Genomic DNA, 18,599 nt, shown 5'->3' with positions numbered 1-18,599 from the left:
ACAAAGCCTGACTGTGTCCACACTCGCCCGCCCCACCCCACCCTGCCCCAGGATCAGTGGCTAGGTCGAGGGTGCAGTCCACAATAGGAGAAAGCGGTTCTTTCCCTGAAGTGCTGCGGCACAGGCAAAGCCAGCCAGAACCACATATCAGCTGTACAGAGAGGTGCTTCCCCAGTGCCAGAACCCACTGATGGGGAGTTTGAATTCTAACCAAGTGCCAAGTCAGGGGAGTTGTTGGAGCAAGAAGGACCACCCCATCTGCACGCACAGCACAGTGAAGATGACTTGAAGCAAGTCCACCAAGTCCGTCCAGAAGAGACTGGGGGGGGGGGATTGCCATTTTTATTCCCACCACCACCAAGGTGGGGCCTCAGGGATTGGTCCTAACAGCCCACAATGGAGGGGGGAGCAGCCTACACCAAACCACACTCCTCCATGCTTGGAAATTATGTATACTGGAGCAGGAGAGACACTGTGGAACCAGATGGCTCCATCCTCCAGACCAGCCCTGTTGCATACCTGGATTAATTCTAGGACAATTCTTGTTATTTAGATATATTCTCCCTTCCTTTTCTCCTTCTTATCTCTTCCCTCCTGTAGGCTGGATACTCTGGTTGTTGGTTTATTTAAGCAGACATATTTAATCCATTTTCTTCATTCATGTTTTACACCTCCTTCTTTATTTTCTTTTCTCTCTCTCTGGAATAATCAAGCCCTATAGTTTCTCAGTCTGGGTAACTTTATCTTTGTTTCTTTTTCCCTGCCACCTTCTTTATTTTCCTTTCTCTCTCTCAGGATTAAGCCAGTTAGTCTTTCTGTCTGGTCAATGTTTATTTTCTCTTTGGCCACGCCCCTGTCATTTTTCTCTTTGTATGTGCTGTTCCATCAGCACAGCCTCCACCCTGTTATTTACTTGTGGCTGGTATTTCATGTTTTTTGCTTTTGGATTTTTTTTTGTTGTTTGCATGTGTGGGTTCTGTTTTTTTTTTTTTTGTTTTTTTTTTTTCCCCCGGTCTGTTTGTTTGTTTGTTTTATTTGTCTGTGTGTTTGTGTGGTTTTGTTTCCTGTTTGTTTTTTGTTGTTGTTGTTGTTGTTTCCTTTACAAGGCTACTTCAAGAATCAAATCAAAGCATACTATGTGAAGGGTCCAAAATATCACTATAAGTAGAGAAATAAAATAACTAAAGTCACAACAATAGAGAGGAAGTAACACTCTCCAAAAACGCCTCCTGAAGGGCCGAGTCCTGAACAGTGTATGACCTCCTTTTAATATAGCAGTGCTCACAGATGCAGAACACATAAGATTTTTAAAGTCAAAGGGACAGAAAACTAACCAAAATAATGAAACAGAAGAATTCTCCTCAAAAGAAATTCCAGCAAAAACTGACAGCTAAACAATTGATCAAACAGATATAAGCAATATAACTGAACAAGAATTTAGAATAATAGTAATAAGATTAATTGCTGGGCTTGAAAAAGGCATAGAAGACAGCAGAGAATCTACTACAGCAGAGATCAAGGAACTAAAAAACAGTCATGATGAATTTAAAAAAAAATGCTATAAATGAGGTGCAAAATAAAATGGAGGTGGCCAAGCATGGACCAAAGAGACAGAGGGGAGAATAAGTGAATTAGAAGATAAAATTATGGAAAAAGAGGAGGCTGAGAAAAAAAGAGATAAAAAAAATCCAGGATCAAGAGGGAAGAACTAGAGAACTAAGTGATGCAATCAAATGGTACAATAACTGTAATATAGGAATTCCAGAAGAGGAAGAAAGAGCGAAAGGGGCTGAAGCTGTAGTTGAACAAAAATAATACCTGAGAACTTCCCTGATCTGGGGAAGGAAAAAGGCATTTGAATCCAGGAGGCACAAAGAACTCCCTTCAGACATAACTTGAATGAATCTTCTGCAAGACATATCATAGTGAAAATGGAGAAATACAAGGATAAAGAGAGAATTCTGAAAGCAGCTAGGGATAACTGGGCCTTAACATACCAAGGTAGACACATAAGACTAGTGGCAGACCTATCTACTGAAACTTGGTAGGTCAGAAAAGAATGGCAGGAAATCTTCAATGTGATGAATAGGAAAAATATGCAGCCAAGAATCCTTTATCCATCAAGCCTGTCATTCAGAATAGAAGAAGAGATAAAGTTTTTTCAAACAACAAAAACTGAAGGAATTCATCACCACTAAACCATCCCTACAAGTGATCCTAAGGGAGACTCTGTGACTGAAATGTTGCAAGGACCACAAAGTACCAAAGACATCACTACAAGCATGAAACCTACAAATACACAATGACTCTAAACCCATATCTTTCTATAATAACACTGAATGTAAATGGACGAAATGCTCCAATCAAAAGAATAGGGTATCAGAGTGGATTAAAAAAATATATGACCCATCTATTTGTTGCTACAAGAGACTCATTTCAGAGCTGAGGACCCCTTCAGATTGAAAGTGAGCGGATGGAGAACTATCTATCATGCTACTGGGAGTCAAAAGAAAGCTGGAGTAGCCATACATATATCAATCTAGACTTTAAAGTAAAGGCTGTAACAAGAGATGAAGAAGGGCATTATATAATAATTAAAGGGTCTATCCATCAGGAAGAGCTAACAATTATAAATGTCTATGCACTGAATTCAGGGGCTCCTAAATATATAAAACAATTAATCACAAACATAAGCAACCTTATTGATAAGGATGTGGTAATTGCAGGGGACTTTAATACCCCACTTACAATGACGGATACATCATCTAGACACAGCATCATTAAAGAAACAAGGGCCCTGCATGATACATTGGTTCATATCGGATGGACTCGACAGATATTTTTAGAACTCTACATCCCAACACAACAGAATATACTTTCTTCTTGAGTGCACATGGATCATTCTCCAACATAGATCACATACTGGATCATAAAACAGCCCTTAATAAGTATAAAAGAATTGAGATCATACCATGCACGCTTTCGGACCACAATGCTATGAAACTTGAAATCAACCACAGGAAAAAGTCTGGAAAACCTCCAAAAGCTTGGAGGTTAAAGAACATCCTTCTGAAGAACGAATAGGTCAACCAGACAAATAGAGAAGAAATTAAAAGATATATGGAAAGAAATGAAAGTGGAAATACAACAATCTAAACACTTTGGGATACAATAAGGCAGTCCTAAGAGGAAAATACATTGCAATCTAGGCCTATCTTAAGAAACAAGAAAAATCCCAAATACAAAATCTAACAGCATACTTAAAGGAGCTAGAAGCAGAACAGCAAATACACCACAAATCCAGCAGAAGAAGAAAAATAATAAAGATCATAGCAGAAATAAATAAGGTAGAATCCAAAGAAACAGTAGAACAGATCCATGAAACCAAGAGTGGGTTTTTCAAGAAAATAAACAAAAGTGATAAACCTCTAGTCAGGCTTTCAAAAAAAAAAAAAAGAGAGAGAACCTAAATAGATAAAATCACAAATGAAAATTGATTTATTACAACCAATCCCTCAGAAATACAATCATTTATTAGGGAATACTATGAAAACTTATATGCCAACAAAGTGGACCACCTGGAAGAAATGGACAAATTCCTAAACACCCACACACTACCAAATCCCAAACGGGACAAAATAGAAATTTTGAACAGACCCATACCTACTGAAGAAATTGAATCAGTTATCAAAAATCTCCCAACAAATAAGAGTCCTTGACCAGATGCCTTCCCTGGGGAATTCTACCAGACATGTGAAGCAGAGTTAATACCTATTCTTCTCATGCTGTTCCAAAAAACAGAAATGGAAGGAAAACTTCCAGACTCATTCTATGCAACCAGCATTACATTGATTCCCAAACCAGACAGACACCCAGCAAAAAAAAGAGAACTAGAGGCCAAAATCCTTGATCAATATGGATGAATAATTCTCAAGAAGATACTAGCAAATAGAATTGAACAGCATATAAAAAAATTATTCACCATGATCAAGTAGGATTCATTCTTGCGCTGCAGGCCTGGCTCATTATTCGCAAAACAATCAATGTGACACATCACATTAATAAAAAAAAAAAAAGATAAGTACCGTATGGTCCTGTCAATAGATGCAGAAAAAACATTTGACAGAATACAGCATCGTTTCTTAATAAATATCCTTGAGAAAGTTGGGATAGAAGGAACATACTTAAAAATCATAGAAGCCATTTATGAAAAGCCCATAGCTAATATCATCCTCAATGGGGAAAAACTGAGAGCTTTCCCATGAGATCAGGAACATGATAGGGATGTCCGCTCTCACCACTCTTGTTAACAGAGTGTTGGAAGTCACACCCAATGCTGTGCTTCTGCGGATCCATCCCTCCAGCGGTGGGTCTGACTCCCTCCCGTTGCTGCAGGGATGCTCCTGATGTGGATCACCGAAGGATAAGCGAGCTGAGCCTGCCCCTCTTGCCCCTGTGCACCTTGCCGATCCACCCCAGCTAATACGCCAGATCCCCAGCACCACAAGCCTGGCAGTGTGCAAGTAGCCCAGAAGGGCCACCCCACCCCACAGTGAATCTCACCCCTAGGAGAGGGGAAGAGAAGGCACACACCAGTCTGACTGTGGCACTAGTGGTGGGCTGGGGGCAGACATCAGGTCTGACTACGGCCCCGCCCACCAATGCAAGTTATTCAAGACAGCACAGGGGAAGTACCCCACAGTCCCACACCACTCCAGGGACTATCCAAAATAACGAGACGAAGAATTCCCTTCAGAAAATCATCCAGGAAATAACGACAGCTAACGAACTGATCAACAACAATTTAAACAATATAACAGAAAGTGAATTTAGAATAATAGTAATGAAATTAATCGTTGGGCTTGAAAAAAGTATAAAGGACAGCAGAGAATCTCATGCTACAGAGATCAAGGGACTAAGGAACAGCGAGGAGGAGCTAAAAAATGCTATTAATGAGCTGCTAAATAAAATAGAGATGACCACAGCTTGAATTGAAGAGGCAGAGAAGAGAATAGGTGAACTAAAAGATAAAATTATGGAAAAAGAAGAAGCTGAGAAAAAGAGAGATAAAAAAATCCAGGAGTATGAGGGGAAAATTAGAGAACTAAGTGATGCACTAAAGAGAAATAATCTACGCATAATTGGTATTCCAGAGGAGGAAGAGAGAGGGAAAGGTGCTGAAGGGGTACTTGAAGAAATAATAGCTGAGAACTTCTCTGATCTGGGGAAGGAAAAAGGCATTGAAATCCAAGATGCAAAGAGAACTCCCTTCAGACATAACTTGAAGCGATCCTCTGCATGATAGATCATAGTGAAACTGGGAAAATACAAGTATAAAGAGCAAATTCTGAAAACAGCTAGGGGTAAACGTGCTCTAACATATAAAGGGAGAGCTATAAGACTCGTGACCGATCTCTCTCCTGATACTTGGCAGGCCAGAAAAGAATGGCAGGAAATCTTCCATAAAATGATCAGAAAAAATATGCAACTGAGAATCCTTTATCTATCAATTCTGTCATTTAGAATAAAAGGAGAGATAACGGTCTTCCCAAACAAACAAAAACTGAAAGAATTCGTCACCACTAAACCAGCCCTACAAGAGATCCTAAGGAGGATCCTGTGAAACAAAGTACCAGAGACATCGCTACTATAATGAAACCTACAGACATCACAATGACTCTAAACCTATATCTTTCTATAATAACACTGATTGTAAATGGACTAAATGCTCCAACCAAAAGACATAGGGTATCAGAATGGGTAAAAAAAAACAAGACCCATCTATTTGCTGCTACAAGGGACTCATTTTAGACCTGAGGACACCTTCAGATTGAGAGTGAGGGGATGGAGAACTATTTATCATGCTACCGGAATTCGAAAGAAAGCTGGAGTAGCCATACCTATAGCAGACAAACTAGACTTTGAATTAAGTCTGTAACAAAAGATGAAGAAGGGCATTATATAATAATTACAGGGTCTATCCATCAGGAAGAGCTAACAATTATAAATGTCTAGGCACCGAATACGGGAGTACCCAAATATATAAGACAATTATTCACAAACATAAGCAAACTTATTGATAAGATGTGGTAATTGCAGGGGACTTTAACACACCACACACAGCAATGGATAGATCATCTACACACACGGTCAATAAAGAAACAAGGGCCCTGAATGATACGTTGGATCAGATGGACTTGACAGATGTATTTAGAACTCTGCATCCCAAAGCAACAGAATATACTTTCTTCTCAAGTGCACATGGAACATTCTCCAAGATAGATCACATACTGGGTCAAAAAACAGCCCTTCAAAGGATACAAGAATTGAGATCATACCATGCATACTTTCAGACCACAATGCTATGAAGCTTGAAATCAACCACAGGAAAAAGTCTGGAAAACCTCCAAAAGCATGGAGGTTAAAGAACACCCTACTAACGAATGAGTGGGTCAACCAGGCAATTAGAGAAGAAATTAAAAAATATATGGAAACAAACGAAAATGAAAACACAACAATCCAAATGCTTTGGGACGCAGCGAAGGCAGTCCTGAGAGGAAAATACATTGCAATCCAGGCCTATCTCAAGAAACAAGAAAAATCCCAAATACAAAATCTAACAGCACATCTAAAGGAAATAGAAGCAGAACAGCAAAGGCAGCCTAAACCCAGCAGAAGAAGAGAAATAATAAAGATCAGAGCAGAAATAAACAATATAGCATCTAAAAAAACTGTAGAGCAGATCAACGAAACCAAGAGTTGGTTTTTTGAAAAAATAAACAAAATTGATAAACCTCTAGCCAGGCTTCTCAAAAAGAAAAGGGAGATGACCCAAATAGATAAAATCATGAAAGAAAATGGAATTATTACAAACAATTCCTCAGAGATACAAGCAATTATCAGGGAATACTATGAAAAATTATATGCCAACAAATTGGACAACCTGGAAGAAATGGACATATTCCTAAACACCCACACACTTCCAAAACTCAATCAGGAGGAAATAGAAAGCTTGAACAGACCCATAATCAGCAAATAAATTGATTTGCTTATCAAAAATCTCCCAACAATTAATAGTCCAGGACCAGATGGCTTCCCAGGGGAGTTCTACCAGACGTTTAAAGCAGAGATAATACCTATACTTCTCAAGCTATTCCAAAAAATAGAAAGGGAAGGAAAACTTTCAGACTCATTCTAGGAAGCCAGTATTACTTTGATTCCTAAACCAGACAGAGAGTCAGTGAAAAAAAAGAGAACTACAGGCCAAGATCCCTGATGAATATGGATGCAAAAATTCTCAATAAGATACTAGCAAATCGAATTCAACAGCATATAAAAATAATTATTCACCATGATCAAGTGGGATTCATTTCTGGGATGCAGGGCTGGTTCAACATTCGCAAATCAATCAACGTGATACATCACATTAATAAAAGGAAAAATAAGAACCATATGATCCTGTCAATCGATGCAGGAAAGGCATTTGACAAAATTCAGCAACGTTTCTTAATAAAAACCCTCGAGAAAGTCGGGATAGAAGGAACATACTTAAACATCATAAAAGCCATTTATAAAAAGCCCACAGCTAACATCATCCTCAATGGGAAAAAAACTGAGAACTTTTTCCCTGAGATCAGGAACACGACAGGGATGTCCACTCTCACCGCTGTTGTTTAACATAGCATTGGAAGTGCTAGCATCACCAATCAGACAACAAAGGGAAATAAATGCATCAAAATTGGCCAAGATGAAGTTAAGCTTTCACTTTTTGCAGATGACATGATATTATACATAGAAAATCTGATAGACTCCACCAGAATTCTGCTAGAATTAATACATGAATTTAGCAAAGTTGCAGGATACAAAATCAAGGTACAGAAATCAGTTGCATTCTTATACACTAATAATGAAGCAATAGAAAGACAAATAAAGAAACTGATCCCATTCACATTTGCACCAAGAAACATAAAATACCTAGGAATAAATCTAACCAAAGATGGAAAAGATCTGTATGCTGAAAACTATAGAAAGCTTATGAAGGAAATTGAAGAAGATACCAAGAAATAGAAAAACATTCCATGCTCATGGATTGGAAGAATAAATATTGTCAAAATATCAATACTACCCAAAGCTATCTACACATTCAATGCAATCCCAATCAAAATTGCACCAGCATTCTTCTAGAAACTAGAACAAGCAATCCGAAAATTCATATGGAACCACAAAAGGCCCCAAGTAGCCAAAGTAATTTTGAAGAAGAAGACCAAAGCAGGAGGCATCACAATCCCAGACTTTAGCCTCTACTACAAAGCTGTCATCATCAAGACAGCATGGTATTGGCACAAAAACAGACACATAGACCAATGGAATAAAATAGAAACCCCATAACTAGACCCACAAACATATGGCCAACTAATCTTTGACAAAGCAGGAAAGAACATCCAATGGAAAAAGACAGTCTCTTTAACAAATGGTGCTGGGAGAACTGGACAGCAACATGCAGAGGATTGAAAGTAGACCACTTTCTCACACTATTCACAAAAATATACTCAAAATGGATAAAGGACCTGAATGTGAGACAGGAAACCATCAAAACCTTAGAGGAGAAAGCAGGAAAAGACCTCTCTGACCTCAGCCATAGCAATGTCTTACTTGACACATCCCCAAAGGCAAGGGAATTAAAAGTAGAAATGAACTACTGGGACCTTATGAAGATAAAAGCTCTGCACAGCAAAGGAAACAACCAACAAAACTAAAAGGCAACCAGTGGAATGGGAAAAGATATTTGCAAATGACATATCGGACAAAGGGCTAGTATCCAAAATCTATAAAGAGCTCACCAAACTCCACATCCGAAAAGCAAATAACCCAGTGAAGAAATTAGCAGAAAACATGAATAGACACTTCTCTAAAGAAGACATCCGGATGCCAACAGGCACATGAAAAGATGCTCAACGTTGTCCCTCATCAGGGAAATGCAAATCAAAACCACACTCAGATATCACCTCACGCCAGTCACAGTGGCCAAAATGAACAAATCAGGAGACTATAGATGCTGGAGAGGATGTGGAGAAATGGGAACGCTCTTGCACTGTTGGTGGGAATGCAAATTGGTGCAGCCGCTATGGAAAGCAGTGTGGAGGTTCCTCAAAAAATTAAAAAGAAACCTACCCTATGACCCAGCAATAGCACTGCTAGGAATTTACCCAAGGGATACAGGAGTACTGATGCATAGGGGCACTTGTACCCCAATGTTTATAGCAGCACTTTCAACAATAGCCAAGTTATAGAAAGAGCCTAAATGTCCATCAACTGATGAATGGATAAAGAAATTGTGGTTTATGTACACAATGGAGTACCACATGGCAATGAAAAAGAATGAAATATGGTCCTTTGTAGCAACGTGGATGGAACTGGAGAGTGTGATGCTAAGTGAAATAAGGCATACAGAGAAAGACAGATACCATATGTTTTCAATCTTATGTGGGTCCTGAGAAACTTAACAGAAACCCATGGGGGGGGTAGGAAAAAAAAAAAAGAGGTTAGAGTGGGAGAGAGCCAAAGCATAAGAGACTCTTAAAAACTGAGAACAAAGTGAGGTTTGATGGGGGGTGGGAGGGAGGGGAGGGTGGGTGTTGGGTATTGAGGAGGACACCTTTTGGGATGAGCACTGGTTGTCGTATGGAAAACAATTTGATAATAAATTTCATATATTGAAAAAAATAAAAAATAAAAAATAAAAAAATAAAGAAAAGAATGATGAAAGTAAAATAGATTGTAAATAATTTTCAAAAGAGTAAAAAATAGAGTATAAAAATATTATAAAAAATCTTTGAATAAAAATGGAAAATAAAAAAAGAACTATATAATGTTATACATTCGCATTTAGGATCTTTTATTGCCACTTTGGTTAATAAATAAAATTTTAAGATTTTTAATAATTTATAATCCTATTTAGGATACATTTTATAATAACTTCCTAAGGTGTTAACAAACTTCCCAGGATATAAATGTTAAATAATACATATTTACTATTTAAACTAATTTAAATTTGTTGGATTTGTTTTTAAAGTTATCAACATTAAATATAGAACTTTATTCTACTAAAGTTTATTAAAGTCAAATAAACTCACGTTGTCTCTGTTACAATCTGTTAACAAAAGGATGACTTAAAGTAATGGTTAACTTTATTTGACTCATAATTTTCATGGGTAATTTTAAGATAACTTTCAAAGTCTTTGGTAACCTAAAACATTTAAGTTTTGTTTGCATGATGAATTGAGATAAATTCATTGGATATCTAATGAGATAAAATGCTAAAACACTAATTACTAAATATGGGCCTTTGGAAAAAGGCACAATAGGCCTTATTTTTGGACAGAGTAGTCTTACACTTAAAGGTGTTCATGTGCATTCTGGTGTTATTGATTGTGATTATGAAAAGGAAATTCAAGTTATGATATCGGCTGATAACCCTTATACTATTCAACCAGGAGACAAAATTGCTCAATTACTCATTCTTCCTTATATAGAAGGCCAAAGCAATCCTGTTATCAGACCTGGAGGTTTTGGCAATCCTACAAAACAATTATATTGGCAAACTTTTTTGAAAGATCCTTGCCCCAAAATACATCTTAAAATTAATAATAAATCTTTCTAAAATGATTAGTAGACATTGGAGCTGACGTTACCATCATATCTGAAAAGTTTTAGCCTTCATCTTGGCCTGTTGAAAACATACTTGTAATTTTTACAGGACTTGGCTTCTTAGGGGGAATAAAAAGAAGTCAACAGATTATGAGATGTGAAGGACCCAAGGATCAGATAGCAACTCTCAAACGCTATGTGGCTAACATTGCTGTTAACCTATGGGGTAGAGATTTACTTCAACAATGGAGTGCATATATTAATATCCCATCTGTATCTACTCGAAGTAAAAATATAATGTGTGCCATGGGATATGACCCACTGAAGGGATTAGATAAAATCAACAAGGCATTAGAACACTTCTCGATATTTTCCCCAAAACATAAAGCCACAGGGCTAAGATATCCAAATTTATCCTAGTGGCCCCTGCAAGAGAACAAAAATATGCGCTCCCTTTAGAATGGCTTATTGATGGTAATGCAAACTGGTGCAGCCACTCTGGAAAACAGTATGGAGGTCCCTCAAAAAACTACAAATAGAACTACTCTACGACCCAGCAATTGCACTACTAGGCATTTATCCACAGGATAGAGGTGTGCTGTTTTGAAGGGACACATGCACCCCCATGTTTATAGCAGCACTATCAACAATAGGCAAATTATGGAAAGAGCCCAGATGTTCATCTATGGATAAATGGATAAAGAAGTGATATATATATATATATATATATATATATATATATATATATATATATAATGGATGGAGTATTACTCGGCAATCAAAAAGAATGATATCTTGCTATTTGCAACTACGTGGATGGAACTGGAGGGTATTATGCTAAGTGAAATTAGTCAGAGAAAGACAAAAATCATATGACTTCCCTAATATGAGAACGTTAAGAGACAAAACAGATGAACATAAGGGAAGGGAAACAAAAATAATATAAAAACGGGGAAGGGGACAAAACAGAAGGAATGCATAAATATGGAAAACAAACTGAGGGTGACGGGAGGGGTTGTGGGAGGGAGGATGGGATAAATGGGTAAGGGGCATTAAGGAATCTGCTCCTGATATCATTGTTGCACTATATGCTAACTAATTTGGATGTAAATTAAAAAAAATTAAATTAAAATTAAAAAAATAAAATGAAATTAAAAAAAATTAAAATTATGAATTTTAGAGTCACCTATCAGAGGAAAGAAGGAGAATACAATATAAAAGTGTTTGAGAAACATATAAGATGATTATATTTGTCAACCATTTCATTTCTATCACGTTTCAGGAAGAAAGGTGATGTTTGTTATAAAGTTCCATGATTTGGAAAATAATAACCAAATGAACAATATTGTTTTGAATGTATCCAGTGTATAAGTATGTAAAAATATAAATACATATCAATGTCTTCTCTGAAGCTTAGACAAGCCTATACATTTTGGAAGCTAATTTATGAATGTTTCCTAACTTTTATGTTAAAAGGTTTACATACAATTTCAACTAGCTAGCTAAAAATAAATAAATAAATAAATACTTCACATTTTATTGCTTTCCATCTTAAAATATATTGTCAGTGGGCGTTTAAAAAAGTCATACCAAAAGTGATATCACCAACTCCCTAAAGTCAACAAATTCCACTAAACTAGAATTTATATTTCAGAGAGGAGATGGATAACATCTCACAATTCAACCTCAGCAGAAGTCATTAAGCCAGGGACACATGTGAGGGCTGTATTTCTCATTGGATTACAAATCCAGTAAGAGCTTTGCCTTTGAGTTACTAGCACTACAAAGATTAAATCAAAGTATTGTCAAGAGAAAAAAAAAAGCTCTTGGATGCGTGGAGATTTCTAGAATAAAACATTTATGATTTTTTTTAGCTCAAATGGATAAGAAGAGAAGTCATTTAGTCCCATGTTTTCATTATACAAACTACCTACAAGGCTTTTGAAAAAAAAAGCTATCCTTCATTCTTGACCCCTTCCAATCCTGTACCCACTGCATTTAGCTTAATATTCTAAATTGTTAGTATGGGCTACAAGGCCTAGCATGATCTCTGCTCTGCTACATGTCACACTACAGGTTCCTTCAATCTCAGTACTGAAGTCACTCTGACCTTTTATCAGGTCTTCATAGACACTGAGCTCTCTGCCACTGTAGAATGCATAAACAATTATATTTCTCTAAAATGTGTTTTCCATCTTCACCTCCACCTAGATACAGCTAAAATCTACTTATCCTTTAGGCCTCTAACATAGAGAGGACTTCCATCATCTCTCCTCCTTTAATTTCAAAGTTGGCCCTCTTTCTTAAGCATCCTGTACATTTCTTTCATTCCTATACCAGTTTGTACTTTACATTAATTTGGGAGACTATTATTTTATTTCTGTGTCACCAGTAGGTTGTTGGCTTCCAAAGAGCATGGGACATGGCTTGCTAGTTCATCCTTATATCCTCATCTTTTAAATGTCAGGCACATAACAGATGTTCCATAAATATTGAATGAATGAATCAACTGGATACTAAAGGAGAGTGATTAAGAGCAGACGTTCTAGAATCAGGTGGTCTCAGTTCAATCATTGGTTCAGCTACATAGCGGTTGTGAATTCTTTCACCTCTAAAATAAGAATGATAATGGTAGTATGATTACATAACAATAAGTAAATTATCTAGGACAGAGTATTAAATAAATATTAGTTATAATTAATAATTATTATTACGACACAGCTAATAATTCATGCCTTATGGTATATATGTTTATGTATGATATATATATGTATATGTATATATGTGTATATATACATACGTATATATGTATATGTATATATACATGCATATATATATACATATATATATGTGTGTGTGTGTGTGTGTGTGTGTGTGTAGGTATTTTTTCCATTTCTTCTTTTTGTGACTAAATAATCCCATCATATAGATTGGGATATTCTGCTTTATCCATGATTGGTTTCTGTTTCCCTTATCAATAATTTTTTTTTCTAAATTTTCCTATTATAAAGTAAAACTTGCCAAAAATAAATAAATAAAATGGCTTATTGATGAGCCCATATGGATAGAGCAGTGGCTGCTTTCTCAAGAAAAACTGGCAGCTTTAAAATCTTTAGTTTCTCAACAATTAGAAGCAGGACATATTGAACTTTCAACTAGTCCCTGGAATTCTCCATCTTTTTGTCACAAAAAAGAAATCTGGAAATTGGAGAATGCTGACTGATCTCCGAGCCATAAATAAAAAACCTATGGGGGATCTACAGTCTGGCCTTCCGACACCTGCTGCTATCCCTCGAGATTGGAATGTTATAATTATTGATCTTAAGTATTTTTTTCCCCATTCCCTTAAACCCTAAAGATTCAGAGAGATTTGCATTCTCCATTCCTGTAATTAATCATGAGGAACACTTAGCAGATTTCAACGGAAAGTTTTACCCCAAGGAATATTAAATAGTCCCACTCTGTCAAGCTTTTTGTTGCAGAACCTCTCCGATATTATGATCTCAGTTTCCTCATGCTAACTTCATCCATTACATGGATGACATCCTATCAGCTTTACCCAAACGACATGATTTACATGAGCTCTTTTGAGCAGCTCAGGCAACCCTCTCAGAATATGGCCTTATTATTGCAGAAGACAAAATTCAGTTTGAAGATCCCTTATTCTATTTAGGTCAAAATTTAGTACAAAATTCAATAATACCTCAAAATGTTCAAATTCGTAGAGATACTTTGCATACTTTAAATGATTTCCAGGTTATTTGGAGACATTAACTGGCTATGCCCAACTCTAGGTATACCTGCTTATCAACGGACTCATATTTTTGATGTACTAAAGGGGATCCCAATTTAAATAACCTTAGAAAATTAACTCTGGAAGCATCCCAAGAATTACAATGGATTGAACAAAAAATTGCTTCCAGTCAGTTTACTCGAATTAACCCCTTGCTACCTGTTTCCTTGTTAATTTTACTGTCACCTCATTCTCCTACAGGAGTACTTTGGCAGGCTAATGGAATCACAGAATGGATATTTATTTCCAAGAAAGCCTTTAAAAATATCTACATATTTAGACAAAATAGGAATGTTAATTTTTAAAGGTTGGGAAATAAGAGCCCAAGACCCTGAGACAATTATAGTACCTCTGTCTCATGCACAAATATCCATGGCATATTGGCAATGAATTGCATGGCAACTTGGAGTTGCAGGTTATATAGGTCACATAGACAACCATTATCCGAAATCCAAATTAATTGAATTTATCAAAACTACCTCCTTCATCATGCCTCGAATTGTACAATCGGTACCTGTAAATTGACGTAATTATTTCATAGATGGCAACAAATCCAGTTATTCTGCATATTATGGTCCTACTTCTAAATATGTAAAATCCCCATACGCCTCAGTACAAAAGGCTGAACTCTTTGCCATATTTCAATTGCTTAAGGATGTTCCCTCCTCCATCAATATCTTAATGGATTCAGACTATTCTAAACAAGTGATTGAAAATTTAGAAACCTTAATATTTACTCAGATGGCTCAGAATTACCTGACTTATTTTTTCAGGTCCAACATTGTCTCCAACACCAATCCCATCCTATATACATTACTCAATACAATCTCATTCTGGCCTCCCTGGCCCCTTGGCAGAAAGAAACTCTACAACAGATTCCTTATTGGGAGCTCTTGTTATTACAACACAAGATTTTCACAATCTGACTCTTCTTAATGCTAAAGGCTTAAGTAAATGCTTTTCTATTTCCCTTAACCAAGGTACAGAAATTATCACACACTGCCCAACTTGTGGGCCCTCCTTACTCTCAGGGGGTTAATCCCAAAGGTCAACAGACTAATGATTTATAGCAAAGGAATGTTACTGATGTTCCGGAATTCGGTCACCTTGCATATGTACCTATGTAAATAGATACATATTCTGGTTTTATATGGGCTACACCTTTATCAGGAGGAAAAAATGGCCATGTTATTCAGTACCTTTTAGAAGCATTTGCCACGATGAGGACTCCCCCAGAATCTTAAAACTGACAATGGCCCAGTTTATACTTCTCACACTTTTCTTATATGTTGCCAAAAATAGGGCATTCATCATACTACAGTCATTCCTTATAATCCACAGAGTCAAGCCATTATTGAACATGCTAATCATACATTAAAAACCATGTTACAAAAACAAAAACAGGGGAAATGGCCTTGAATCCAAAGAATCAATTAATGAAAGCATTATTTACACTTAATTTTTTGGAGTTAAGAGGTGAACAAGAGCTCACTGCAGCTGAAAAACATCACACAGTCTCTAATATCAGATCCCTTTCACAAACAATATTTTGGAAAAACGATAATAACCAGTGGTGCCCTGGGTATGTTAAATTGTGGGGTCGAGGATTTGCTCTTGTATCCACAGATAATGGAGATATCGGGCTCCCAGCCTGGCGATTAAAACCACAATATGAACAGTTGGGCAAGGAGAAAAAAATTCGACAATTTTCAGCTCCTGGAGAAACATATGGAAGAATTAAGCCTGGAACAGGAGATAAAAAGAAGAACAGAATAAACAACGAAAGCCAAACCTCCAACATGGGGAAAGATGAAGAAGATGACACTAGAAGAACAGATCCTCAAAAAAACAGAACACCTAAGACTTCTACTTTGTTTATTGCCATGATGTTGGTTCTTACTTTAACCGTGAGTGCTAATCACACATATTGAGCTTATATTCCAAATCCACCCCTTAATAGATTAATTACATGGGATTATCCCTCTTTCCAGGTTTATGTAAATCATTCAGTCTGGTTGCCTGGACCTTATGATAATAGAGGTCCATTTAAACCAGAAGAAGAAGGAAAAGTAATCCCTGAATATTCTGTAGGTGCAAATGGGACACCTATATGCTTTGGAAAAGGCAAACACTGTGTTACATTTCGTTCACAGGCATGGATAGCAAAAATACCCAATGGGACTAATGTCTCTATATTGTACTTATTACAGGGAGTCTCCATGAGAAGTCAAAGAATTACATATGATCACCCTCCTAAATTGCCTCCATGTCAATTAAGAAAAAACATAAATGCTGAGGAATGGGTTAATTGGGAGCTCTGTAGAGGAGAGGTTGGTAGAGTTCTTAATACTTCCAAAGGAAGTGTCATTAATTGGGCCTCTGTAGGCTTTGCTCAGACCAAATACTCAAAAAAAAAAAAGAGCTCCTATGGTGTCAATTTCAAGACGACATCATTTCAGATTAACATCTGAACCCATTGTATGGCATGAAGGAGGGGTGACTCCCCCCAGCCCACGTTTACCTGATGGGCCAGTTCATTCAGAACTTTATCCATCTCTTTTAAATTAAATGAGACTCATAAAATTCAAGCATGTGTCAGACTTCCTTTTCTGTTTATGTTAGGTATGTCTCATTGGGACCCTAATAACAGTCTTCTTACTTGCCATAATTGTTCCTTTTATACTTGTCTTAATTCTACTATTTCTTTTAACCAGGAAAAAACAAAGCTTATATATCCTTAAGGCGCATAATGGGGTTTGGATACCTGTAATCATGGATTGGTCTTGGCAACACTCCCCTGAAATGTATCTCATAGATGAAATATTGAAACGTGTCTTACACTACACTGGATGGTTTGTAGTTTTACTGGTAACTGCTGTACTTGGGATTATAGCTACTAGAGCTACAGCAGCAACAGCAGGTTGTGCGCTGCATCAGGCTGTACAAACCACCCACTTTGTACAAAACTGGCATCAAGATTCAGAAAGGCTGTGGAACAGCCAGTGGCTGAATGATAGCTGAATAGAGAACCAACTATCTGACTTGCAACAAGCTGTTCTTTTTCTAGGAGATCAATTGATTATTTTACAACAGATAAAGCTTCAATGTGATTGAAACATAACCACCTTTTGTTTCACCCCTATGTATATAATCAATCTAAGATATCATGGGACCTGGTACATCAACACCTTTTTAATCAAGGTGACACCTCTGCTGATATAGCTCAATTGCAAAAGGACATCTATGAAATGTTCAAAAATAAACTTGAGATGATTTCTGGTGCTCCTTCTCTATCTGAGATAACTAATCGAATCTCGGGATTGAATCCAATGAATTATATAAAACCCTTAAGGTTTTCTGCAATTGGTATTTTAGATTAATATCTTTGTCTTATTACTTTGCATATACCTAGTCTGGAGAAGAGGAGGGCAACAAAGCTGAGAATATGCCTCACAAGCCTCTGTCTTTGCCCTCCAGTTTTGCCAAATGAAAGAAAAAGGGGGAGAAGTGGGAGATGCAGGAGAGAAGCATCAAAGGAAAAGACTTCAAAAGGGAAGGGCTGGAGAAGGTGCAAGGCCTCAGGACATGTTTACACAGCTGAACGCAGCTCCAAAGGAGCACCTAGATCCATTAACATTGTCCAGGGCCAGATCCTCCTTCACACCTGCCCCTTCCTAGTGTTATAGAAACCGATTAACTCGAAATTCAACCTTGAAAAGCTAAACCATTAGATTGATTAACACACTTGCTTAGCTGACTTTATGCACGTAGTCTTTAGCAATTATCCTAATAAAAAGAAGCTTCATTCTGGAGTCAGGGCCTTATTCCGATTCAAGTTTGAGGAGCTTCACTTAAATGCGTTTTGTTTGAGAACTCATCTTTTGCGACTCCGGCCATACTCCCTGCAACACTCCAAAAGTGAAAAACCTGGAAGAAATGGATAAATTCCTAGAAACATATAAACTATGAAAACGGAAACAAGATGAAATAGAAAACTTAAACAGACCTATAACCAGAGAAGAAAATGAATCAGTAATCAAAAATCTCTCAACAAACAAATGTCCAGGGCCAGACTGCTTCACAGAATCATACCAAAAATTTAAATAAGAGTTAATACCTATTCTTCTCAACCTAATCCAAAAAATAAAATAAAATAAAA

The sequence above is a fragment of the Neofelis nebulosa genome, chromosome X, assembly GCF_028018385.1.
Source record: "Neofelis nebulosa isolate mNeoNeb1 chromosome X, mNeoNeb1.pri, whole genome shotgun sequence".
Lineage (NCBI taxonomy): Eukaryota > Metazoa > Chordata > Mammalia > Carnivora > Felidae > Neofelis > Neofelis nebulosa.
This window is presented reverse-complemented; position numbering follows the sequence as displayed.